The 26,415-nt window shown below is 40.4% G+C and overlaps 1 protein-coding gene across 2 annotated transcripts in view; it reads left to right on the top strand.

Annotated features, from left to right (window-relative positions):
* Positions 1-26,415, top strand: part of LYPD6B (LY6/PLAUR domain containing 6B) — a 221,993-nt gene that overhangs the window by 156,995 nt on the left and 38,583 nt on the right. Inside the window, exon 1 of one of the 2 annotated variants that reach the window (XM_047771964.1) lies at positions 14,423-14,479. The exons of the other annotated variant lie outside the window; for it this stretch is intronic. The gene's annotated coding sequence lies outside the window, so the exon portion shown is untranslated. Of the gene's footprint in view, positions 1-14,422; positions 14,480-26,415 lie in introns of those variants that run through there. 2 annotated transcript variants of the gene reach the window in all.

Below are 26,415 nucleotides of genomic sequence, written 5' to 3'. Positions count from 1 at the left end.
CAATTAGTTACAATTAATGTAACAATTTTGCTTTTTTGTTTTAGTTTTTCTTTTTAGGGCTGCACCTGTGCATATGGAAGTACCTGGGCTAGGGGTCAAATTGGAGCTTCAGCTGCAAGCCTACACCACAGCTTGCAGTGATGCCAGATCCTTAACTCCCTGAGTGAGGCAAGTGATCGAACCCCCGTCCTCACAGATACTGTTTCTGGTTCTTAACCTGCTGAGCCACAATGGGAACTCCCTGATGTAGCAATTTTTGTGGGCTCAGCTGGCTTACTCTGAGTTGCTTTAAGCAGGGAATTTACTTTTTGAAGATGACCAGACCCATAAGCTCTTGGAATGTGAAGTGTCTGAGCTACTTAGTTTAATTCTTGCCATTCTCACTTCTGTGCCCCCAACTGCCAACTTTTTCCCCAGGCCTACATGGATACCCACAGAGTTGATCGTGCAAAATCTGTGCTCAAGAAATATGTGTTGAGCAAATGAATATATGTGGCCAGAAAATGATATTGGTCTTTGTATAAGAATCTTTAGCTTAGTGACTGATCTACTTATCAAATTAATAAGACAGTTTCATTTAGATATGATGGTTTTATTTATAATAAACAAGGCCTTAAGTTTACCAAGTCTTTCATAAAATATTTCAGAGCAGTTTCCCTACAAAGTTGAACATCGCTTCTTCCCTACATTGCAGATGAAAGGACACTGATTTATGGAACTTGGCACTTTCCCCCCGTATTATAGAGTGAGATAGGTTTTTGCTTAGGTCACAGCAAAATCACAGCTTAAAATGTAATCATTCTCTTCATTTAGCAGAAAGAATAAGGTCGTTGGGGGCTTCCTGCTTTCCTAGTGCCACATATCTGGACCCGTGGGATTACATGGTTGGTTCTGACTGGCTCACTCACTTCTCACCTGGTGATGATGACCTTGAATTGGTTTGTATGTGTCTTGAAGCCATCTACCTGCATCATCACATGATAGCTAAGACTCTTGGAATAAAGCTGCTTCCTAGGAAGCCAAATCTTGCCATTTCTGGCCCTATATTCTGTCACAGGCTAAAAGGAACAAAATTCAGTTGTTCCCACCACCCTCCCTGGAAAGACCTTAATTTGGTATTGATCTTGGTGCAGAAAGCTTGCCTCTGTGTCCCCAGATCTGATCATTAATTTGTCTTAGCTTTTCCCAAGTTAATGTGATTGCAGTGGCTTCACTGGCCCCAGTAGGGTAGGATGAGCACTTGGAAGCACCACGTGGTGTTTGGTAAACCTGCTGGCAAATAGACAAGTGGCTTGGTTTCAGGTGTGTTTGTGTTTGAAATGCTATTAATAATAAGGCCTCACTTGTTTAGAACTTTGTATCTGTTATCTCTTGCACAATAATAAACTACCCCAAACTCAGTGGCTTAAAACAACAACCATTTTATTTGCTCATGATCCTGTGGGTCAGCACTTTGGACTGGGCTCCGCTGGGTGGTGGGTCTGCTAGTCTCACCTGGGGTCCTTCATACCACCATACTCAGCTCATGCCTGCTAGAGGGTTGATGTAGGGGGTCTCAGTGGGGATGACTAATCTCTGTCATGTGGCCTCATCTTCCAGTAGCTAGTCCAGGCTCCTTCACAGGACTGGTGTCTGGCAAGAGGATACACGCTGAAGCTGCACATTCTACTGGTCAAAGAAAGTCATGGAGCCAGCCCTTCAAAAGGAAGGTGTTGAAAATAGACTCCATCTCTTAGTGGGAATAGCTGAAAAGAATTCATGGCCCTATTTGAAATTTATTTAGGTTCTTAGATTTGATATGAAAGCATTCTGAAATTATTTTAAAATTATTTTATTTCTTTAAATCATCTTGGAGGTAGAGATGATATTGTCAACCCATTGAGAGGAAAGAAATCTGGCAACTAGAGGACTTCTGTAACATACCCAAGAGTATAATAATAAAGATGATAATAACAGCAAACATTAATATTGTTATTACTGGAGTTCCCTTTGTGGACCAGCAGAAATGAATCGAACTAGTATCCATGAGGATGCAAGTTTGATACTTGGCCTCGTTCAGTGGATTAAGGAGCCAGCATTGCTGTGAGCTGTGGTGTAGGTTGCAGATGTGGCTTGGATCCTGCCTTGTTGTGGTGGAGGCCAACAGCTGTAGCTCTGATTCAACCCCTAGCCTGGGAACCTCCATATGCCAGGGTGTGGCCCTAAGAAAAAGAAAAAATATATATAATTAATACTATATGCCAAGCACTGTTTTAAGCCCTTGACATATCATAACACATTTGGTCATTAGAGAATCTTATGAGTAGGTATTACTTTATACCCATTTTATAGGTGAGAAAACTGAGGCACCAAGAGGTTAAGAACTTCCCTCTGTGTCATAAGGCTACTAAATGGAAGAACTGGGATTTCACCCCAGGTGATCTGGCTTCACAGTCTGTGTATAAATCCTGAGTGCCTCTCAAATTCATGGAAACGATAAATCTTCCTGACTCAGAGTTCTTTATTGGGCCACATAGCTTTTTTAGAGACAAGGGGATTGGTTATTTGGAGAGGGACACTAGGCCTTTCCGGGCACATGCAAGTGGCCAAAATTGGGTCTAGTCATATTGTAGGAGATGCTAACTGGGGATCATAAAGACACTAGTTCCCATGGAGCAGAGAGAAATTCTTCTGGGTATGTAAGTGGGGGATTATCTGGTCCTGGTATCATTCTGCTCTTTTACTGGGCAAGTGATTGAAAAATGAGAATATTTAATAATGTTCTCACTTGCCTTTCAGGTAGCCTTTTGTTCGTAGATTCAGGTAACCAGAAAGCTTCAGTTCCAAAGGAAAGAGTGTTGTGTTTATTTAGCTTTTTGTTTAAGGACTACTGCAGGGAAAGGTTGGGTCAACAACCTTCTTTATACAGTACTTGTCAATCTCCAGGTGGTACCATGTGGTTTATCTAAGGAGAGTGACACATTTCACTGAATTTATGAGGCCATCCTCGCAGCCATGGCTTAAGTGGTCCATGGTGCCCACATCATAGCGATGGGCCATCAGATGCTCCTTGGTGTGAGAGAGGTGCCTGTGGAGCAAGTTTTGGAGCCAGGATGAGACTTGAGTCTCAAAATGGTCATTTCTGGCTTTGCATTTAGCACCAGAATGGGGAAGAAACCACTAGCTTAAGACTTGAGGGCAGTCATTCTAGCATTTCCTCTCTGTTAAATCCCATTTGTCTCCTGATTCCACAACTAACCTCCTCCTCCTGATATCCTCATCCCCCTATGTTGACTCAGGTTAGCATCAGTGACTATCACTGTATCTGAGAGGTATTTGCTACATCTGTGCCTATATAAGAGCCTGCATGTTCACCATAGTATGGAACCTAGCGTCCACATAGAACCTGAGTGGACGCTAGGCCATCTTGTTTTGCATAGTCCCACCAGAGTGGGCAGGATATGGGGTAGGGACTGGGGAGACCCATGCTTCTGGCTGCTGCCCCTTCCAGCACCTCTCACCTTCCCACCCCAGGAACTTCCTGAAGCCAGGTCTCTTGATTGTCAAGTTCAAAATCCTATGGATGCCTTTTCCATAGCAGTGGAACCTCTGTTAGCTTTATGAACTTTTTCTTCAACTAATCTTGAAGAGTTTATGATCCTGTCCTTCATTAAGTATTTTTTCTTTTGGATGCTTACTTCTCCTTCCTTTATTTTTTTGTATTCAAACCAGCTGGGACAGTTTATCCCCTAGCATGGGAAAGAAGCCCTGCCAGGCAGGTCTCTACAGGAGAGTCTCCAAACAGTGCATGACTGTCAGAGGTGGCAGCCCAATAGCTCGTCCCACCTTTTTCACATGGAGTGGGAGAACAGAACACAGGCATGGAGCTGCTTGTGTTTTCAGGGTCTTTGGAGGCTGTTCTTTCCTGACTATAAACCTGATTGCTTCCCGGGATGGATCTGGCCGTGTTTCTTTGGCTCCCTCCTGTTGGGTCAGCCAGATCTGCCAAAGCCTACACCTTTGTCAGTGGGCTTGGTTGAGCAGCATTGACTGCCTTGAGCTGTTGCTGACATTGCCCCTCTTGAGGACCAGCAGAGACCATGAGAAACATGTCAGTATGTCAGGGGAGACAGTTGAAGCATCAGAGCCACCTGGACAGTGGTGAACAGGATTAGGTAGTACACTTAGAAGCCGGGGTTCCCGACAGTGTTCTGGGGTGCACACCAAAGTCCTCGTTCTCCAGAAGAAGACACCATTCAGCTTATCCCCATAGAGAACATTTCAGATGCAGTATTTCCTTGAATTTACTGCAGTTTTGACTCACCCTCAGATTGCTAGGTTTCATTGCTCTCCTTTATGCCTGATTTATGACCAATGTTATGGGAAGACAACCCTTGAAAGTTTGTGTAAGCCCCTCTTTTTTTTTTTTCCCTAAGCAGTGAAGATGATTACTCAACAATAAACACAGAAAAAGAGTTTTTAAAAAAACTTTGCTCCAGGCTCGCTCTTGGCAAGGAAAGGTGGGCTGGAAAATGCAGTTCCTAAATAGTTAGGATGCATATTTACACATCTGCATATTTACACATCCCACAGTCATAGGCTCTTTAGCAATTTATCCTCACTGGCTCTTTCTCGAAAGCTGGTTATCAACCAAAGGACACCATTTCAAATTTAGCTTTAAGTAGCTCTTAAAATCTTATCTTCAAAAAATCTTCTTGGAATAGATGAAAACTTCTTCTGTGTCTGCATATGACAAGCCTATGCATGATTCTCCTGTTTTCACCACAATCGTTTCCCATATTGAACCTGAGAACATTGAGTCCTGTCTACTTACTAGCTGTGTTTCTCCCATTTTCTGTGTGTGGGTCCATGTGAGGATAAAAAGGGCAAAAGGTGGTTTTACTCTGGAATGGCAGATCTGTGCTAACCACCCAGGGTGGTGCCACCAGACAGATGGTGAATAAATGTTTGGACAATGATGTCACCTGCAGCACACACTCTGATCATAGGAGCCTAGCTCTCTTTTGCATTTAAATTTCAGGTATGCTTTGATCAAGTATATGGTCAACCCTTTTTACTTAAGTTTACTTTGATGCCTCAGCAATATATCCTATCAGATTGTTGCCAAAATCATGTATAGTGTTAACCTATTGGCTTTTGTCCAGCAGAACTCTAATATGAGACAGTAATGTAGATTGTTACTTGCTACCTATTAAATTAGTTTATTTTGTATATTTTTAGTTTCACTTAATTTGTATTTAAACAATATTTTAAAATTTTTTATTGAAATATAATTGTAAATTTAAGGTTTATAATATGTTGATACATTTATATATTGTAACATGATTGTCAGTGATAATATGTCTATTGTGTCACATAATTATCATTTATTTTTAGTGGTTAGAATAATTAAGATCTAGTCTCTTAGCTGGAAACAACCTAAATGTCTATCAACAGAGGAATGGATAAAGAAGATATGGTACATATATACAATGAAATATTAACCATAAGAAAAAGAATTAAATGTCGTTTGCAGCAACATGGATCAACCTAGAGATATCATACTAAGTGAAATCAGAGAAAGACAAACATCATATGATATCACTTATATGTGGAATCTAAAAAATAGATATAAATAAACTTCTTTTAAAAAACAAAAACAGATTCATGCTGAAAACAATTTTATGGTTACCAAAGGGGAAAGGGATGGATTAGGGGTTTGGGATTAGCATGTGCATAGTGTTGTATATGAAATGGAAGGTCAACTTCTGTATAGCACAGGAAACTCAGTATTCTGTGATAACCTATATGGAAAAAGAATCTGAAAAAGAATGGGTGTGTATACATGTATAACTGAATGAGTTTGTACAGCAGAAATTAACACAACATTGTAAATCAACTATGCTTCAATAACATTTTTAAAAAATGAAAAAAATCTAGCTTCTTAGCAAGTTTGATCATAATACAGTACTGTTTGTGTTCACTATATTGTGCTTTTTTGTTTACTAGTTGCAAGTAAACAGTATTTTAACATATTTCCTCCAAAAGGGTAAATTCGAGTAATACAGAATAAAAAATAGTGGAGAGATTTAGGTTCATTAGGGAATGAAAATCCCTAATGCATTCATAGATTTGCTTCTCAGATTGGTTATAACTCTTGACAGGGAGAGATTTTCCATTTTCAAGCCTTTAAAAGGAACTGTCATGGTAGAGGCTTTTACTTTCACTTGTCTGCATGTGTTTATCCTATTAGAATAGGACATTGTATTAGTTTCATATAAAGGATTCCTAAAATAAGCAAGGCAGTGACCAAAAGGTGGCATTCCTATAGAATTTCTCTCCACCAAGGATACAAATGTTCTCTCTGCCATTTCTTCTCTGTCTCCTCCATCCCTGTGATCACTAGAGGCCTAATGGATAGTTCTGTGGATAACTTTCCTCGAACTGTGAGCTGAAATACAGACTTTAAATGTAGAGTTTTAAGATGTTAGGAAGGAAGGCGACATTGATTTATGTGTTCTGTTCTTGGCCAGCCTGAGAAACCTGTCTCGTCAGGTAATCAACAACTGCTTTTATCCTAACTAGTGACTTCAAGAGAGCAATTACTCAGCCCATTAATACTGTTCCCCCTGAGTCATCCAGGCTGGCTCCTATCAATTTCAACTGAATAAGAATCTTCAAACCATGGACTCAGGACTAAGGTACCTGTTCAGTAATATGAATTACATAAACATGTCTTGGACACAGAGCCATGGCTCATTCTGGAAGGATACCATATAGGTTCGGGTTTTTAGCTGAGTCTGTTTGTAGACTCGTATGATCCAGTATGGTCTAAGTGGCCATCTTAATGGTCAGCACAGAATGAGTATGTGAGCAAACAGACCCTCCAGCCTGCCTAGTGTTGTTCTAAGGGGCAAAGATATGGCTGTAAAAACAAATGGTGATTCGGGACCATCTTGTGCCTATACCTTCTCAGAAGTGCTGTGGGTTGACCACTGAGTAGTCATTGGGGATCTTAGTAAAACCCCTTTAAGGCTTTGCCCTTTGAGGGTGCTGAGAAAGCCTGGACACTTAAGATGTGTCCCATCAAAGGTACTACTGAGAGAAAGCTGGGGTCATTTCCACTTTACAAATGCTTTCTGTCCCATGCCATGGCACTATTCTCAGTACTATTCTGGGGCCAAATCATAACATATGATTTGGATGGCAAATCTGAGGCTGAATTGTCTTGAGTCAAGTTTGGATGTATAGGTAATTGTAGAAATCAGTATTTATTGGCATGTATGTTCAGTTCTGCTTCATTCCAAAGTTCAATGTATTTCCAAGTTCTTAATGTTTATGTTCATCACAGACCTAGAGAAACTTAGTTTGGAGGGGGAACTGAACTGTCTTTTCTGATTTAGTTGAGCCATCACATGTTAATGGGAGGGTTTGACATGTAGAAAAGAAAAAGGCAAATGCTGGGTGCAAGTTTGTGGGTTAGTTGAAAATCCCACCTCTTTTGGTAATTCTTAGCTAATCCTTTCCGGGTTTAAGTAAAATCGGCACTTGCTTTTACAACAGCTATTCTGTCACCTCTTTCTCTCTTCAGGCACTTAAAATAGATCATTAAACAACATCAGAATTAATCCAAGGCCCTTTAGACTATAGACTGAGCTTCTTGGGGCAGGAACTTTGCTTTCTTCATCTTGAATTCCTAGGACTGAGAAAAAATAAGGACTGAAAAAAATGCCTGTTTTAACTAAGCAGATGAGCAGGTATATATGAAATAATTAGTACTGTGAAAATACTGGTGATTTGACAACATGTCCTGTAGGGTCAGTATTGGATGGAAACCTGGGCACAGGGGAAGCAGCTGCTCAGGGACTTGGACACACCTGCAGGGAAGGTGCTAATGCAGGCTCTGTAGTGGGTTGATTTTATCATTGCTCTGGCTGCCTATGTTGAAATAGGAAGGCTCAGCCCAGACAAATGCTAAGAAAACAAAACCCACTCTTTTATTACTCTCTCCAACATTTATAGCCACGTCCTATTCAATGCCCTTATCCTGGAGCCATTCTAACAGTCATTTTAATGATTTATTTTCTTTTTCACAACCAAGAAACAAATAAAATATTTTACCACCTTTTGGGTAGACTTGGTGTCTTTTTCTTCATTTCATCACTTTCTGGGTCTATAAAACTCCCCTTAACTCCCAGTTTTTATAACTCAAGGATAGGAATTCTGTTTTTCTCATTCTTTATGTGAAGACTTTCCCCCCCCCCCCAAGTCTGAAGATTTTCCCCCCTGTATCCCCAGCTTGTTGTTGTTGTATGTGGTGGGGTGGAGGCAGGGGAATAGGGAAAGGGGGGACTCAAGGGCACGTGTTTGCAGTAATACATAGATTGCAGGGAAAGGTTTTGAATAAGAAAAAATATTTTTCAATGCTGTTCTCCACCATGAGAACATCGGAGCCATTAGTGGTAAAGAAGTGGCTGTGTTGGTTTAAGAGGAAAATACTGCTGAAATTTGCTCTGTGGCTTCTTTCCCAGGATCTGCAATAAAAACCAGTGATCTGTGTGCAAACCCACAGCATTGTGATTACCCTTCTCCATTTTGAATTGTATGTCTTCACCCCAAGCTTCCTGCCTTATAGCTCACACAGACTCATTTTTTCTGCTCTTTACCCTTTTTGCTCATTTCTGCCTCATTTTCCATATGCCTCCTTACAGTAAGTTGTCAACAGCAGGACACCCACTCAGACTAGTCATCACTAGCCACAAAAGCTATTGACCATATGTGTGGATTTGTCAGGACAAAGCTCTTTTCAGGTGGCATTCAGTCTGAGCTGATGCAGTGTGAGATTGCATCCAGGTCAGTGGTATAACTTGGTGATCTGGGATGTCTGTCTTTTGCCCCTCTAGTCCCTTCACCAGCAGCTCTAATGAAGAACATAGAATTGTAAGGGTCTGGGAGTCTTTCCCCTCAAGGATCCTGATCTGCAAGTGCAGAAGTGTCTTTGACATCATCCCCATTGGTGGTTGCTCCTCCATCCTCTGCATGGATAATTCCATTGGCAGGGTGCTCCTTAAGCTGAGGCAGCCCATTCTCTTGTCAGGCATTTCAAAACTTCACCCCAAATGGACTTTTCTGAAGCTTTCTTGAAGTCATTTTCAAAAGTAACTTTCTCCTCTTCAACTATTTGAAAAGTTATTAGTTGAGGATTAATTTTCAATCTCTCCCCCCCCCCTTTTTTGCCTTTTTTTTGTCTTTTTTTTTTTTTTGTCTTTTCTAGGGCTGTACCTGTGGCATATGGAGGTTCCCAGGCTAGGGGTCTAATTGGAGCTGTAGCCGCTGGCCTACACCAGAGCCATGGCAGTGCCAGATCCAAGCTGCATCTGCAACCTACACCACAGCTCACAGCAATGCCGGATCCTTAATCCACTGAGCAAGGCCAGGGATTGAACCTACAACCTCATGGTTCCGAGTCGGATTCATTAACCACTGAGCCACAACGGGAACTCCCCCACTCCTTTTTATAAGAGTTTTCATTTCTCAGGGCAAACAAGTGTAGCTCTCAAATATTGTAACTGAGGCAGAGTTTTTAGACCTCTCGGTATCCTGGATATCTGGTTCTTCAGGCCTTCTAATTAGAGGTGGATGTTGTGTTCCAAAGGTGACCAAGACTCATGAAGAGCAATTTTGCTTGATCAAGATTTTGAGATCCAAAGATGAGACTTGGGTGTTCCCATTGTGGCTCAGTGGGTTAAGAACCTGAGATAGTGTCCCAGAGGATGCAGGTTGGATACCTGCCATTGCTCAGTGGGTTAAGGATCCACTCTTGCCACAAGCTGTGGCATAGGTTACAGATGCAGTTTGGATCTGGTATTGCTATGGCTGTGGTGTAGGCCTTCAACAGCAATTCTGCTCTCACCCCTAGCCTGGGAACTTCCATATGCCGCAGGTGCGACCCTAAAAAGAAAAAAAAAAAAAAAGATGAGCCCCAGTTGTACATTAGCTTATTTAAGCAGCAGCACTATTTATATAAATATAATTATGAGTCTTTATATAAGCAAATTATGTGTATATATATATATATAAATGACAGTGGTTTTTAATAACTATAGAATTCATAGAAATTAATTTCTGTCTAGTAAGGTCTTGGTTATTCTCTGCCTATACTGTTAATAATCCGATCAAAACACGCAACTTCATGTTTAGTATCATGTTGGTTTCTTGATGATATAATCTATCAAGTCTTTTTTCAGACCTTGATTCTGTTATGAAACATAGCAGCTGTCTTTCCTGGCTTAGCCCTCAGTAGGTTTCATAGGAAATTACCTGTCTTCATTCAAGTAGTTGATAAAAATGTTAAGTAGCATAAATAAAGACAAAATTGTACAGCATACTTAGGGTTGAGGCTCATCTATTAAAAAACATCATTGGGCAGTTTGTGATTTGCCATCATCTCCAAAAAGATAAGAAATTTTATTTTATGTACTGCCTTGCCAAAATTCAGGTATGTAGAGAATTCCACTGATTTAATAACCTGATAACCATATCACAAAGGAAGAGTGATTTGTTTGGCTATACTTTCCCTTAGCTTACCTATCCTAGACTTTACTAATCATCTCTTTCTTTCACTTTGTCACAAACTAGCTGTTTGCTAATCTGTGCTTTCGTTTATTTAAATGCAAAGAGAGATTTGTGAATCTTCAATGCCTATTACAACATGCAATATATGGGACAGGGTTCTTGCTTTCAAAAAGTTCAAAGTCTAGTGAAGGAAAAAGATATATAATGATAATATACACAAGTATGTATGGGCATTTATAGTACTTGTACAATAAAGAGGGAGTTTATAAACACAGCATGGTAAATAACACCTAGTTTAAAGCATTACTGAGAGCGCAGACACCTGCCTGGTGATGAGATCATGGACAAGGCCTTGCAGAATAAGGGGTTGATGATTAGTTTTGGAAGGGATGGGAGGCATTCAAAGAAAGGAATAAAGCCTCCAAGGATAAGTGGCCTGTGCCTAGATTCTAAACCCTGGTCCGCCCAGATCCCTGTGCCTGCCACTCTGACTTCTAGACTCTCAGACCTATTGGCTTGCACTTGGTCATGTTGACTTCTGGCTTTTTTTGCCCTTAACCATCTGACTTACAGTCTTCTAAACTAAGTCTGGTTTTTTGGCTTTGGTGAGGCATTCAGGATAATCATGTGACTATAGGCAATTGACAGGACCTGTCTGGTAGCCACTTACATCCTAATAATGACAGTCACCTCATAGATACTGTGGAAAGCAGTGGTATTTTGACCTTGAAAGATGTCACATGCAATCATATAGGATGCATATCTGACAGACATCAAAACTGGGGTAGCGCCCATGCTTTAAACCAATAACTCTACTGAAAAGACACTATCCCACCCCACCCCCCACCCCCACAAAAACTATGCTATCCTCATGCCTTAAGACATCCTAGTACCTTGACTTTGAAATATTTCATCTGCTTTCATCTTTAGTTAAATTGTTTGGGAAGATTTGGAGTGGATCAGTTCAGCTGTGTTTGCATTTTCCAGAGCATGAAAAATGGTGTTTCAGTGATTACATGCGGAGAGATGAGATGAGGAACTAGTTGTACAGACCCATTTTTTTAGATTGCAGGTGGAATTGGCAGCATCAGTAGTTGGAGAAATGGCCCCCAAACATGTGAGCTGAATAAATTCAGTTCACGCCACACAGAATAAACCTGGAACTCTACAACGGCAGTTTTTCTTCAAAGGAGTTTCCGACCATTCCTCATTTGGAAAGAGAGGGCTTTTATTTTTCTCTGTTGGACCTCTGTTTCCATCAAACGTGTAGCCAGTTGACTAATATAGTGACTTGTAAGGCTGACTGGGATTCTGTCTTTAGCACTTCCTATCCTTGCAGGAAGGAAATATTATAATTGGTTGTCTTAGCTGTTCTTCCATCTGGCCATTTCCTCCTGTCTCTTATTCCCCTTCACCTTGTTTCTTTGGGAGCCAGTAATGTTGCTTTTTTATGTAGAAAATGGATGTAAATGACCAAGGGCTTTGAAACAGCTCCTGTGTTGCTTTTTGGCTTAGAGGATGGTGTTTCAAGAGTCCACAGTAGGAAACTTTGCCATGGGGTTTACAGGGGTTTGGGAGAGATGGCTGATGCTCTGTGAACAAATCTCATGCCTGTCAAGCACTTTGTTTCTTCCCTGAAATGAGCTGCTTCAGTAGGCGGTTCCCAGAGCCTGCTTACAGTGCTGATAGTGGTTCAGCTCTATCTACCACCTGAACAGGAAAGCTCACATGGTGTCAACCTTTTATATTCCCTGGCCCTGTTCCTTTGCCACAATTGAAAGTGAAAAAACTTTGAAGGGAAGTCACATATATTGAGCACTTACTATATACTCTAGGCATTGTGAAACACACTTATAATTAATTCACTGCTTCTTATCATTTACTTCTCACCACAATCCTGAAAATGAAATTTTTACTGTCCTGATTTATAAATGAGGAAACTGAGGCTCTTAAGCAATTTTCTTGAGTTAATCAGTTCCTGATAGTGATGATCAGAGCCTGAGTTCAGGATCTAAACAAGGTTTCTTGGACTTGAGTTAAATCCATGACACTAAACCTTGAGAAAAACTTGTGTTCTGCTGGGGGCTAGATATTTAAATACTAAAGCTGAGAAGCAACTGGGCTCCCAACCCAGCTTTTTTTTTTTTTATATAGAATAAGACATATAGATAGTGACTCATTGTTCTTTCTTTTATTGTCAGCCAATAATGTCAGAGCTTTATTAAAATTATAAAATGGTATAATGAAAACATCTTGTCACTGCTTAGGGGTCAGTGCAGAATTAAATCAAAGTCAGTTTTCTATCACTCAGCACTCACCCACCCCTCTCAAACAAGACCAAATTGTGCTAGCTGAATGTCTGGTCCTTTTAGCCCATGACAGATAACAGAAGTGATTTAAACTATGCAGAAGCCATGCCCAGATCACAGAGCAGGGTGTCAAAAATAAACAGCTATGCATTTCCAACAGCTTCAGACACTGGCAGCTAACTCACCTTGCTTTTGAAATGTTGTTTTCCTTTAAACTTCAGAAATACCTGTACTTTCCTCGTGATACGAATGCATTGTAGACCTGATCTTCTATGCCAAATGACCATTTTATGAAGTCCTGCAAGGCTGTTGTTGATATCCATTCTTCTTTTTCTTAACAAATGGTGTACCCTTGCACTTACTCTAGCCAGTAGGTCTTGTCAATAAATCCGTCAGAGGCCAGGCCAGTCTGCAAAAAGCATGCTTTACACCTTCCCTGGCAGGACAAAAGGCAGCCCTTTAGAGCTTAGTAGGATAGAAATTACTTTTCTTATCTAGCTCCCAAGAATAAAAGAGTACCCCTGTCAGTTTTCACTCTTGCCTGCCTACCACAGTGTCAGGAGATGACTTACTGTTTCTTCATTAGTCACTTTTGTAAATACCCAAGTTTGGGAGCATGGGGGGAAAGTTCCAGCTGTACTCCATGATCTCAGAATCACTGACTAGGGGCAGGCAAGAAAAGAATTGCATGCTGGGAGGCTTGCTTTCCTTTCCCACAGTGATCCTTAAGTGCCATTGTTCAGGATAATGGACAGGGAAGTTTGTGCACCCAGTTACCAGATGGAGGGTCAGTTTCTCCTGGCATAATTATGGGTCTTTGATGAGGTTTAGAAAGCTCTACATTTATGCAGATGACTTTCAAAGGCAGCATGAGATCTTTTACTGCTCACGCCAAGTTCACTCATTTCAATAAGTCAGCAGCTAGCTGACGATGGTAATAACTATTGTAAAATCTGGGGCTTTCATCTTGATGAGTTGCTCGTGAAGCACTGAGAGCTGGGTAACCTATTTTAGAGTGATTTTATATTTCTAACAGGAATGATTAAAAAATAGGCTCTGTTGTTCAGGTCAGCACCTATGCCACAAACATAATTTTTCTCCCCAGTTTTCTAACTGGGATATATTTCTGTTTGCAGTATTGGTGAGTGCCAGAAAGGTCATTTTGATTTGTTGTTTTTTAAACTGGGCATTCTGAATGCAAAGGAATTAGATTGCAGGGAGCTGTTGTTACTTCATACCATACAGTCCCTTTTGGAAGTATCTCTTACCATTAATGTCACTGCAAACAAAGTCACAATCCCCTCAGAACTCTTCATCCTGAAATGGTCACATCCAGTCCTGCCAGAGGAAAGCTTAGCTTGTGCTGTTGGTTTGTGTAACATCTGTATTCACTCCAGTTTTCCTAAACTTATAGATGGTAGCATAGTTTAGGAGTTTAGTTAGATGAGATAATTCACTAAACTGGTAAGAAATCTTTAAGCCTAAGTTAAAATGGAAACAGCTGTATCTTGAGTAGAAATTTTTTATAAAATTCTATCACTTTTGTTTATTTTTCTTGACAGTAAGATAAGGAAATACCAGAATTGAAAGTCTGTCCCTTTGTAACTGGCAAGAAGGTGAGTTCTGGTTTGCCTAACTTTTCTCTGGGTAGATTTAATCAGTGCTTGCTGTCAAAGAAGAGAAATATCTAGCTTTGGCAAAGACACTTTGTCTGTCTCGATAAACACAGTTAAGGTGACGGTAGGCCCTGTGTGAAAAAGTGAAGGGAATAAATTTTTATGATTGGAATACAAAAAGACAGATTTACTAGGGGCTCTGCTGGGCTTCTGCCCCTCAACTTCCTGATTCAGCGGGTAATGCAGGAATAGGTACAATGTTATATGCTGTTATACAAGTGAAACAGCAGATTTAATGATTCTCTGCTTCTGGGTCATAATTCTTTGGTAACAGCAATATTCCAAACCTGCCTTTAGCTTCCCCAGGGCACACACATCTTTTCGAAAGGTGGGGGTTTGGGGTGGTTTTTTGTTTTGTTTTTGTTTTTGTTTTGGCTTTAGTCTCCTAAAAGCGACTGCAATGAGGAAAAAAAGAAATAATCAAGTGTTGAAATATGAATGAATCAGAGTAAAGTATTAACCAGTCCCTTTCCTTATTAGAAGCTCCATAAGTTTAATTTGTTGGCAAGAAGCTTAATGCTGATACAAGCTCGAGTGGGCACCCCTGCTGTTGCCCTGAGGCCCAGCCTGGCTGAGTGTGTGCAGGGGCTTCTCCCCAACATGGCCCTGCTGCCTCTGTTGGTCGGTTTAGGGTATCGGGGACTGGCCCTGCTGCAGATACAGTAAAGGGCCTGGAGGGATCCTGGCCAGGGGCGTCATAGGACATTAAATGATTTATTTTCTGAGTTCTCTGTTGCCCGATCTCCCCACCAGCCACCTGCTGCTTTACTGAATTCATATTGACCAAAGTGTGTATAAAATTGACAAAATTGTATGTAGGTGTATAATACAGTGATTGGATACGTGTATGCATTGTAAAACGATGACCAGTATTAATTAACACCTCTGTCACCTGATATAGTTACCTTTTTTATGGTGAAGACACTTAAAACTTGCTTTCTTAGCTAATGTCAAGTGTGCAATACAGTGTTAACTATAGTCACCATGCTGATCATTAGACCCCCAGAACTTATTCATAATTAAAAGTTTGTGTCCTTTGATCAGCACCTCCCCATTTCCTCTACGGCCCACCCTGGCAAGCACCATTCTTTCTGGTTTATAACTTTTATTTATTTATTTATTTATTTATTTATTTATTTATTTATTTATTTATTTATTGTCTTTTTAGGGCTGCACTCACAGCATATGGAGGTTTCCAGGCTAGGGGTCTAATTGGAGCTGTGGTCTCCGGCCTACGCCACAGCCACAGCAATGCCAGATCCAAGCCACATCTTTGACCTACACCACAGCTTACAGCAACGTTGGATCCTTAACCCACTGAGCGAGACCAGGGATCAAACTTGCAATCTCATGCTTCCTAGTCAGATTCGTCTCCGCTTTGCCACTATGGGAACTCCGACTTTGACTTTTTTAGATTCCACTTTTAAATGATAGCGTACACTATTTACGTTTCTGTGTCTGGCTTATTTCACTTAGCATAATGCCTTCTGGATTCATCCATGTTGTCGCAATTGGCAGGATGGTCTTCTTCTTCTTCTTCTTTTTTTATTTTTTTTTTTAGTGTTTGAATAATATTCCTCACATATATACAAGAAAACACATACCTCTTTAAAAAAATTCATCCGTTGATGGACACTTGGATTGTTTTTGTATCTTAGCTATTGTAAATAATTCAGTGAATGTATTGGGGGGTGGGATTGTACATATCTCTTAGAGATACTGGTTTAATTTCCTTTAAATATATATCCAAAAGTAAGATTGCTGGATCGTACGGGAGTTCTATTGCTACATTTTGAGAAACCGCCATAATGTTCTCCATAGTAGCTCTACCAGTTTACATTCCCACCAACAGTAGACAGGGTCCCCTTCTTTCCATATCCTTGCTAGCAGTTGCTGTTTCTTATCTTTTTGATGACAGCCATTCTAACAGGTGTGAGGTGATAATTTATTGTGGTTTTGATTTTTGTTTCTCTGATGATTAGTGATATTTAACATCATTTCATGTCCATGTTGGCCATTTGTATGTCTTATTTGAAAAATGTCTATTCAGGGCCTTTGCTATTGAATTGTAGGAGTCCTTTTTTTTTTTTTTTTTGTGCCCGCAGCACATGGAAGTTCCAAGTTCTCAGGCTAGGAGCCAAATTGGAGTCCTTCGCCACAGCCCCAGCAATGCCAGATCCCAGCCACGTCCATGACGTGCAGCTTGTGGCAATGCTGGATCCTTAACTCACTCAGAAAGGCCAGGGATCAAACCTACATCCTACTGGATACCAGTTGGGTTTTTAACCCACTGAGTCACAGTGGGAACTCCTCAGTTCCCAATTTAAAGTAGTTGTAAATGCCCCTCAAATGGCCTCACTTGCCCTGTGACCTTGAACTAGACCCTGAACCTCTCTGTGCTGCTTCCTCATCTGTCTGTGACTGAAATTGGGCTAGATCAGTGGCTTTTCAAATATTTTCAGCTATGGAACCCTTTACCCAAATGAAACTTTGTGGAATATCCTAATAAAATCGATTTTTACAAAATCAGACCTATTCTCATTCAAGTGTGGGTGAGGGACCCAGAGCACCTCCCATCCCACTCAAATCCCCTTCATCTGTTGAAACTCCAACAGGCCTGTGGGGCTACCCCTAGTTCAGCCTAATAACAAGCTGGCTGAACGCAGAGTCAAAGCAAAGCCTAACAATGCAGGTAATTTTACCTTTGTCAATCCTGAATCCTGGAGACATCATATTTTATAAGTTTTAAGTCAATCAATCTAAAATGGCTTAATCCATCATAAATTTATAAACATCAATTCTCTTCTGTATTCCCTTTTCCTTATAATCAGAGTATTTTTAGCTTTGCTGTTGTTCAGTGATGTCCAAATGAATTGGGTGATGAATTGTATAAAACACATCCACCTCAACATTTTAGAACTATGTCAGGCTTTCTGCCACCCATTCCTGAATTCAAGATACCCAGACTCTACTAGTGGAACACCATGTTAACCTCTGTATGGATCATGGCAAAAAAAAAGAGTCTCATTGCTAGAAAGACCAAAACTCAACTCCTGACTTGAACTGTCTGCAAGTTACATGATTATCTAATTTTCCTATCAAACCCTATCTCCTGCTTCCTTCTAATACCGATCCCATTTCAGTAAGTTATTCTCTCCCAGTTCTCTGCCTCTAAGCCGATGGTCATGCTCTTTACCTGGTTCTCCCTCTTCCTTTCCCCATGAAGACCCCATATCCTTTTTGTTACCTGCCAGTACCCTTTACATCTCACCCTTCACGTCTTTCCACACTCCCTTTTCTTCCTTCCATGGTACTTACTGAGCAAGGAGGCAGTGTGATGTGGCAAGATTACAGAACAGGGAGAAAATGCTAGTACTACCATCCTGGAATTCTGCCACTTACTTGCAAGGTGCCCTTGGCTGCCCTTGACCAGTTTCCTTGTCTGTAAAATGAGGCTATTAATATATCTCCCTTGCCTACCTCCCAATGTGGTCATAAGACTCAAACGAAGTATTGTATGTGGGTGCACTTTTGTTATCACTTTTGTACCCTAAAGCACTTGTAATTCTTAATCACCTCTGCCCTGTACTCACTGTGGTCACTTCATGTATGATATCTAATCTCACTAGTTCTTTTGGTCAAAGTTTTTTCTTATATTTAAAATATAACTCCAGCAAAACTCTACCCTGGTCATCACAGTGCTGAGCACACAGTAGGTACTTCATACTGATTTGTGTAATAGAATTTTGATTTCTGATATTTCTCAACAATTTAGTATTTTTGGTGTGCTGGCAGTAGTGGCCATTTAATTTTTAGAAGGATATTTGAATTACTGGCATCTTCCCAAAGCAAGATTGAAATTCTGAGGATCTAAAATGGACGTGGGAGGCCTTAGAAGCAGGGTAAATAAGTTGTTTGGGTGAGATGCTCTCTTAAAAATGAACTCAAGGTAGAACTCAGTTCTTGGACCAGCTGTGATGAGTTTGGCAGTCAGTCCTCAGTCACTGTAGCCTTTTAGAAACTCTGGATGCTCACAATGGGCAGGGCCAGAAAGTCCCAGTCAGTGAGGCTGCCACCTAGACCATCAGAACTACACCTGCACTCCTGAGGAGGCTGCTTCAGTCCAAAATATCAGAAGAGCCCTTTGTTGGCTTCAGGTGATTACACATTTTAGCAGACTACATGATTTTGCATCCAACTTTTTCCTAGTCAAATACATTCCAGGAAAATAGGTTCTTGGATTATATTCATTGTCAGAGTCATTGCTCTCAGTGCCTCAGTTAATGGATGGCAAATAATTCACAGAAGTTAAAATTATTTTATTTTGAATCATATAGAAATAGACCATTTAAAAAAGATGTCTTGAATACCTTTAGGAAAATAAGGTGAACGTGTTGTGATAAGCTCTCCTTGGGAGGACGGGGGCGTGCTGGTTACTTCTTACTACCCTGGAGGTTTAATTTGCAATGAACAAGCTGGTAATCAGTCAAACTTGATCTCCACCCTCTCACAAGCTTGACATATCTGGTGTGCCTTATGCTTCTGGAAGAATTGAACTTTGTTGGAAGGGTAAAATTTCTGAACCAAGAGTGGGGACATGGGAGCTATGAAGTTGGCTGAAAATCATCGAAGATTTTACCCAATCCCTAGTTTAGTATATGGACACAGAACTTCAACGTGATACCTGGTTGGTGCCACAGATGTAAGCGTCCGTCTGCCCCCATCCATTTTTGGTGGTATCTGCAGAAAGCCTCAGCCAGTATGCTGCTTATTTATTTATTCTTTAAGAAAAAATGTTTTTCTTGACACATTTTCTCTGTTTGGCCAAACTGTGTGTAGATTTGTTCTTTGCTTATTTCCTATATGATTTCATCATAAATAATATGCTTCCCCACCTACTACACACTACAAGAATCACTAGCATTTTAGAGAAGTAAATGTAGGAGAGTTAGTGACACTCCACAGTCCATTGTATCAATAGCAACTTTCTGTATTTGCCACTTGTATGTGGAGTTGCCTTCATCGTTATATTCAAGCTTGAGGGCATGGCCATGTCTTACTAAATTTTTACTTCTAATTCTTCATTCCTGAATACTATGTAGATGTTCATGGATGCTTATTAACTGAAAAAAGAAGTATATATATTTGTGTGTATGTGTGCATTTTCCATTTTTAAAGTTTATTAATACTTCCTCAGCTAAGGAAAAAACTCCAAAGATAAGATTGGATGGATGATGCTGAATGTGAACTTCTAATCCGGTGCTCAACACAATCAACCATACAAAAGGAAGCCAAATGCATGGGATACATGGTGTGGCCATGCTGTAGCTACAGGACATTACCAAGTTTTCTTAGACCTCCTATAGGGCCCAGTGAACCCAGACCCAAAGGAATTCTAGTGACAGCACTCTTTCAACTCTTCCTTCATGAACTGCCATTGCCATAAAGTATAGAAAGTTAAGTAAAAGCCTAACAAACAGGGCTGGTAGTATTTTATTTATTTATTTTTGCTTTTTAGGACCGCACCCATGTAATATGGAGGTTCCCAGGTCAAATTGGAGTTACAGCTGCTGGCCTACATCACAGCCACAGTAATGCCAGATCCAAGCCGTATCTGCCACCTACACCACAGCTTAGGCAATGTCGGATCCTTAACCCACTGAGCAGAGGAAAGGGATCAAAGCTGCAACCTCATGGTTCCTAGTCGGATTCATTTCCACTGCGCACAACAGGAACTCCAAGGCTGGTAGTATTTTAATATACAGCCACCTAGTATGCCTCTGTAAGGTATTAAGTTCCTGAGGTTCTGGAATTTTCCTTGAGGGATTTAATAACCAAATCAAGCTTGTTAGAATACTGATTATTGCTACTGCTGCTGTTTTCCCAATGGAAGCTCCCGATTCTATGTTGATACTTTTCTCCTACACTTTAACCTCTTTCTCTCTTTCTTATACAGATTTGCAACCTTTAACTGTTTTGAGTTAATGGTGAGAAATCTACAGCTAATCTTTGCTGTAAAATATGTAATAAGAACTAGCCATGTCATTTTTAACATTCTTTTTTTAATCATAGTTGATTTACAATATTGTGTTAATTTCAAGGGTACAGCAAAGTGATTCAGTTATATACTTTTTCAGATTCTTTTCTATCATAGGTTATTAGAAGATTTGACTATAGTTTCCTGTGCTATACCGTAGGCCCTTGCAGATTAGCTGATTATCTAATTTACACACAGTAGTATCTGCTAAGGCCAAATTCCCAATTTATCCCTGCTGCCCCTTTCCTCTTTGATAACCCTAAGTTTGTTTTCTATGTCTATGAGTCTACTTCTGTTTTGAAATTAGTTCACTTGTATCATTTTTAGATTCCACCTATAATTTATGTCATATGGTATTTGTCTTTCTTTTTCCGACTTGACTTTTCAGAATCTCTAGTTGCATCTGTGTTGTGAGAATGGCATTATCTTGTTCTTTTTTATGGCTAAGTAGTATTCCGTTGTATATATGTACCACATCTTAGTTCATTCATCTGTCAGTGGACATTTACATTGCTTCCATGTCTTGGCTATTATGAATAGCGCTGCTGTGAGCATTACGGTGCATGTATCTTTTTTCAAATTATGGTTTTCTCCAGATATATGCCTGGGGTGGGATTGCAGGATCATATGGTAACTATATTTTTAGTTTTTTTTAAGGAAATATCCTCATTTAAGTGTAGTATGCATATGCAAGTATTTTATTATTAAATCCATTGTCACATCAAGTACTCCTTAAAAGAAAATGTGACTTTGCCTTTGTACCTCTTTTCTTCATCCCATGATATCAGCAAACATTTGGGCTCCTGCTCTGTGCCAGGAGGAGATGAAAGACTACTCCTGCCTTCAGGAAGCTTGAATGGGATGAGAGAGGGAGACAGATACTGGCTTTGCGCACACCTTCTTCTTCCCATGGAATAATCTGACGTTTGGTCTGTATTGTTGTGTGGGCTTCTAGGGCATTCAGGGATTAAAGGCAGGGTTTATTGGGGACCAAATAAGGAAGTCATTGAGGAGAATAATTGTTCAAGTTTAGGGTTTCAAACTCTACTCTCACATTAACCTGGAAAAACAGCGGCAGCAATTGCCATCTGCTAACACACCCCCCATGGACAAGAAGCCAGTGTTCCAGGCTGGTCGGCTTCCTGTGAACAGAGCCAGAAAAGTAGCCCTGATTAGAGCAATTAGAGTAACTCCCTGAGCTGGTTCATAATTTGCTTAATCACACTCATTTCATTGAACTATGTTTTTGGCTTTAGGGGGTTTTAGGGGAAAATATGCAAAGTTTGGGGAAAGGGAAAGGAAGCAATTAGAGAGAATTCAAGTTGATCCTCCTCCCGAGTCACTTTGGGGTTGTCAGAAAAGAAAGCAAATGACATCAATGACCAGGTGTAAATATAAGGAAACTGATTTGGAAAATGGGTCCTTTGAGTCTTGTTTGGGTGAGAATCATGAGATCACAAAAGGAGGCAGCTGCTAAGTTCCAGAAACCTTTTTATGTAAGCCCAGAATTTGAATAATGCAATAAATGGAGTGTAATGCATATATTTAAATATTTATGGACAAATGGCTATCATTTTTTAGCCTGCTCTGCCGTGGTTCCATGACTTGATACAATTGCTTTTAAGTCATCGTCTTTTTAGATGCTAGAAAGAAGACATTGTACAGAAGATGAGAATCACAGCAAACTAAACAAAAATGAAGAGACTATTATAAACCAAATATATCCATAATGGCCAACTATATTTAAGAAATTTTGAATGCAGTTTAGTGTAGAGATTAAGATAGAGGAGTTTGAGGGAGTTCTCTTGTGGCACAGAGGGTTAAGGATCCAGTGTTATCACTGCAGTAGCTCAGATTGCGGCTATGGTGTGGGTTCTGTCCCTGGCCCGGAAACTTCTACATGCCACAGGCATGACCAGAAAAAAAAAAAAAAAAAAAACAAAGAGGAGTTTAGAATTGGACCTGAATTTTAATCCCATTCTTTGACTTACTAGCTTTGTAGTCTTGGGTAAGTTACTTATCCCCTCTTTAAACTTCAAATTTTTCAGCTATAAAGTAGTGGTAACAGTAGTACCCACCTCATAGGAGTACCATAAGAATTAAATGAATTAATGGTGCTCAGTGTCTGACACCCATAAGCCCTCGGTAAATGTTAGCTTAAAAAAGGAAGTTGTGGAGTTCCCATTGTGGCTCAGCGGGTAACGAACCCAACTAGTATCCATGAGGATGCGGGTTCAATTCCTGGCCCTGCTCAGTGGATTAAGGATCCATTGTTGCCCTGAGCTGCAGTGTAGATTGCAGACATGGCTCAGATCTTAGATCAGGTGTGGCCATGGCTGTGGCTGGCAGCTGTAGCTCTGATTGGGCCCCTAGCCTGGGAACTTACATATACTGTGCTGCAGTCCTAAAAAGAACCAAAAAAAGGAAGTTGTGGAGGCAACCATCAGCAAAGCATGAGCAAGCCAGATCTCGGAGAGCTACCACTTTGTTTTAGGGACTGAAGCCACTGAAGTGAACAAAACAATGCCTGGCATGTGGTAGGTGTTCCGTAACTAATGATTGAACAACTGAAAAAATGGGTTTCATGCATTTAGGGTGTATAAACTGGATTAGTCTATGAGATTAATTAAAATGTGCATATTAAATGAGAGAAGTATAAAGAAAGAAGTAATGGGTGAAAATTTTGAGTGTGACAGATGTCTATTTCAAATTTATTAGCTGAAAAAAGTTCATCCTCTCACTTCCCATCAGAGACACTGAGTATGATTCCCTTTTCTTCCCTAAGATGAAATGATTTAGGGGAGCTGTTTTGTAACATTCTGCATGCTGTGCTCCTGGCAGCATCTCTGGTCCCTTCCTCTTTGTCTTGGACCGTGGTCAGAAGAGACACTGTAGGGGAGAGACAAGCACATATTTAAACTGCTGATTAAAAACCTTCTTTTATCTGTTTACTTCCACATTGTGACAATTTAGTATCTCCTTGTGATGGAAAAGACAGGCTTGGAGATGCCAGATCCCAGAGTCCAACTGCATTTCTGTCCTCCATTTGTAAACAGGCCATGCCCAGTTCTCTTCTAAACTCTCCCATGAAGTGGTGGGCTGGTTGGTTCTGCCCTTGTCTGTGTGCAGTGCCTTCCTCTGCTCCCTGTGTTCCACCCTTGCACAGAGGGTGGGAAAAGGGAATGACAGTCTCTGCCTAACCCTCATCTGAAGTCATTTCTCAGACAAGATGTGATGAGCAAATACTGCCTTGGGAGGAAGACGTACAAATTTGCCAAAGAGAGGAATGCAGGTCTGGGACCTCCCAGCTGAGGATTATGTAAATCACTCAACACTGGTCAAATCAATATTAGGAAAGTAAATTAATTTCCATTTGTACCAGAGCTAATTAGTCCAAGGAAAATGGTGACAGAGGATGTATTCTGTAACTTCGCAGGAGACAGCCCTGGAAGTCTGGTTCCAGAGAGAGTTTTCAACATATTCACCTCTAAGATATTACACGCGGGTAGCTAGTATTTATTTTGTACTGTCTCCAAATATTATTCTAAGTGCTTGTGACATATTAACTCCTTTGAGTTATTATTTATATTATTTATCATATCATTATTTTCATCTCTTTTTATAACGAGGAAACTAATGCACAGGGAGTTTAAATGACTTGCCCGATATTAGCACTAACTTTTAATGCTTGATTCAATATGTAAGGAAACTGAAATGCTGAGAAACAGCCCCCATGCAGCAAAGTATTTAGCATGTCACTCAGCTAATTAGCAGGAATTTGCCCTTACTGTCTGTGCACAAGGAACCCCTGCATCCTTTTCTGTGGGAGTGGGTTACAGCTCCTCTTACCTAGGAAGCCTTCCTGCTAAAGGCTAAGAGAGGGGCTTCCCAGGCCACCTCCCCTTGTCTGCTTGAAAGCTGAAATCTGGGATTTCAGAGCCTCAAATGGAGTCCCAGGAGATGAGCCATTTCTCATATTTCAAAGAGCCTAACAAATTTCTCATTTAGGGGCAAGAAAACAATGTGGCTAATGAGTGTGTAAAAACTGTTTTTTGCATTTGTCAAAATTAAGTATATCATGTGAATGTAATAATTACTTTGTGTGAGTCAGATACTTTTCATATCAGTTGTGCATTTTTTTTTGTCTTTTTAGGGCCACTCCCATGGCATATGGAAGTTCCCAAGATAGGATTGAATCGGAGTTGTAGCCACCAGCCTACACCACAGTCACAGCGATGTCACAGATCTGAACCATGTCTGCAACCCACACCACAGCTCATGGCAAGGCCAGTTCCTTAACCCACTGAGCGAGGCCAGGCATTGAACCTGTGTCCTCATGGATGCTAGTCAGGTTCGTTACCGCTGAGCCACAACCAGAACTCCCAGTTGTGGATTCTTAATCTTAAAAATTATCTTCATGGAGTTCCCGTCATGGCACAGTGGTTAACGAATCCGACTAGGAACCATGAGGTTGCAGGTTCGATCCCTGGCCTTGCTCAGTGAGTGGGTTAAAGATCCGGCGTTGCCGTGAGCTGTGGTGTAGGTTGCAGGCACGGCTCGGATCCCGCGTTGCTGTGGCTCTGGTGTAGGTCGGCAGCTACAGCTCCAATTAGACCCCTAGCCCGGGAACTCCATATGCTGCGAGAGCGGCCCAATAAATGGCAAAAAGACAAAAAAAAAAAAATTATCTTCTACATACCGCTTAGACAAATCCTTCTAAATGTGGAATCTTGGGCTTGAACCTTACTTAGGGATGAAAAAATTAGCACCTACTGGCCTGTAGGGAGAGAGCAATGTGTGTTGCTAATAGTCTAAAGTCATGCATGATGTACTCAAATGGATAGAACACTTCAGTTCTACAGGAAGGCAGGCTTCCTGGATGTTTATCTTCCTTACCTACATTCTTAACCGGCTCTTGTATTGCAGGCACCTGTGACTGTGTTCTTATATGATCACAGGAGCTTTACCAATGGGATTTGCAAAATGTAATTAGGATGGGGAATTGTCTGGTACTCGCATCCCTACCACCAATTGATACATTTCAAAGCCAAATAAAAATCCTGTTTTGTATCATCTGCTGTTTGGGTTTTCCAAACCCCACGTCCATTTAGAGAGAACTGTTGAGATTTAACTCTATAGTAAGTGCTTACCCATAAACTATAGAGACAATCAAACTGCTTTAATTTTTGAATAAGTCATGCATTCATATGGATCAAAAATCAAAGCAGTGAAATGAGGCACACTCTGAGAAATCTCCTTCCCACTTCCATCCCTTATAGTGTATTGTTTACTCTGTTCCTCCAGCTGCTTGCATTAATTTCCTGTGTATTGTTACTGAGTGTATTTATGCATATAAGTAAATACATATGGTTTTTAATCCTATCTGTGACAATGTATAGTTTTTTTTATTTTTTAATCCTTCTGTAAGGTAAAAATGACATGATATTCATCTTTATGTACATTCATATGTATATATACATATCTCCATTCATATATATGTAGATATATACATATACGACTATATATATTTCCTAGGATTTTTTTCACAGAAGAATGTAGGGAACATCCTCATGTGTGTATATAAATATGTGTGAGTGTACACATACATACACATACCCCACAGAAACACACATACTCTTTTGAAGGGCACTTGGTTTTTTTTCAGTCATTTGCTAGTACAAACAGTGCTGCAATGACTATCATGGCAATATATTATTTTGCATGAAAGCAGACTATCAGTTGACAAAATACCCAGGGGTGAGATTTTGAGTCAAGGGTAAATGCATTTGAAATTCTAACAATGTTCTTTAATTTCTCCTTGGGGTCACATTCCCACCAG

The sequence above is a fragment of the Phacochoerus africanus genome, chromosome 3 (assembly GCF_016906955.1).
Source record: "Phacochoerus africanus isolate WHEZ1 chromosome 3, ROS_Pafr_v1, whole genome shotgun sequence".
NCBI lineage: Eukaryota > Metazoa > Chordata > Mammalia > Artiodactyla > Suidae > Phacochoerus > Phacochoerus africanus.
This window is presented reverse-complemented; position numbering and strand designations above follow the sequence as displayed.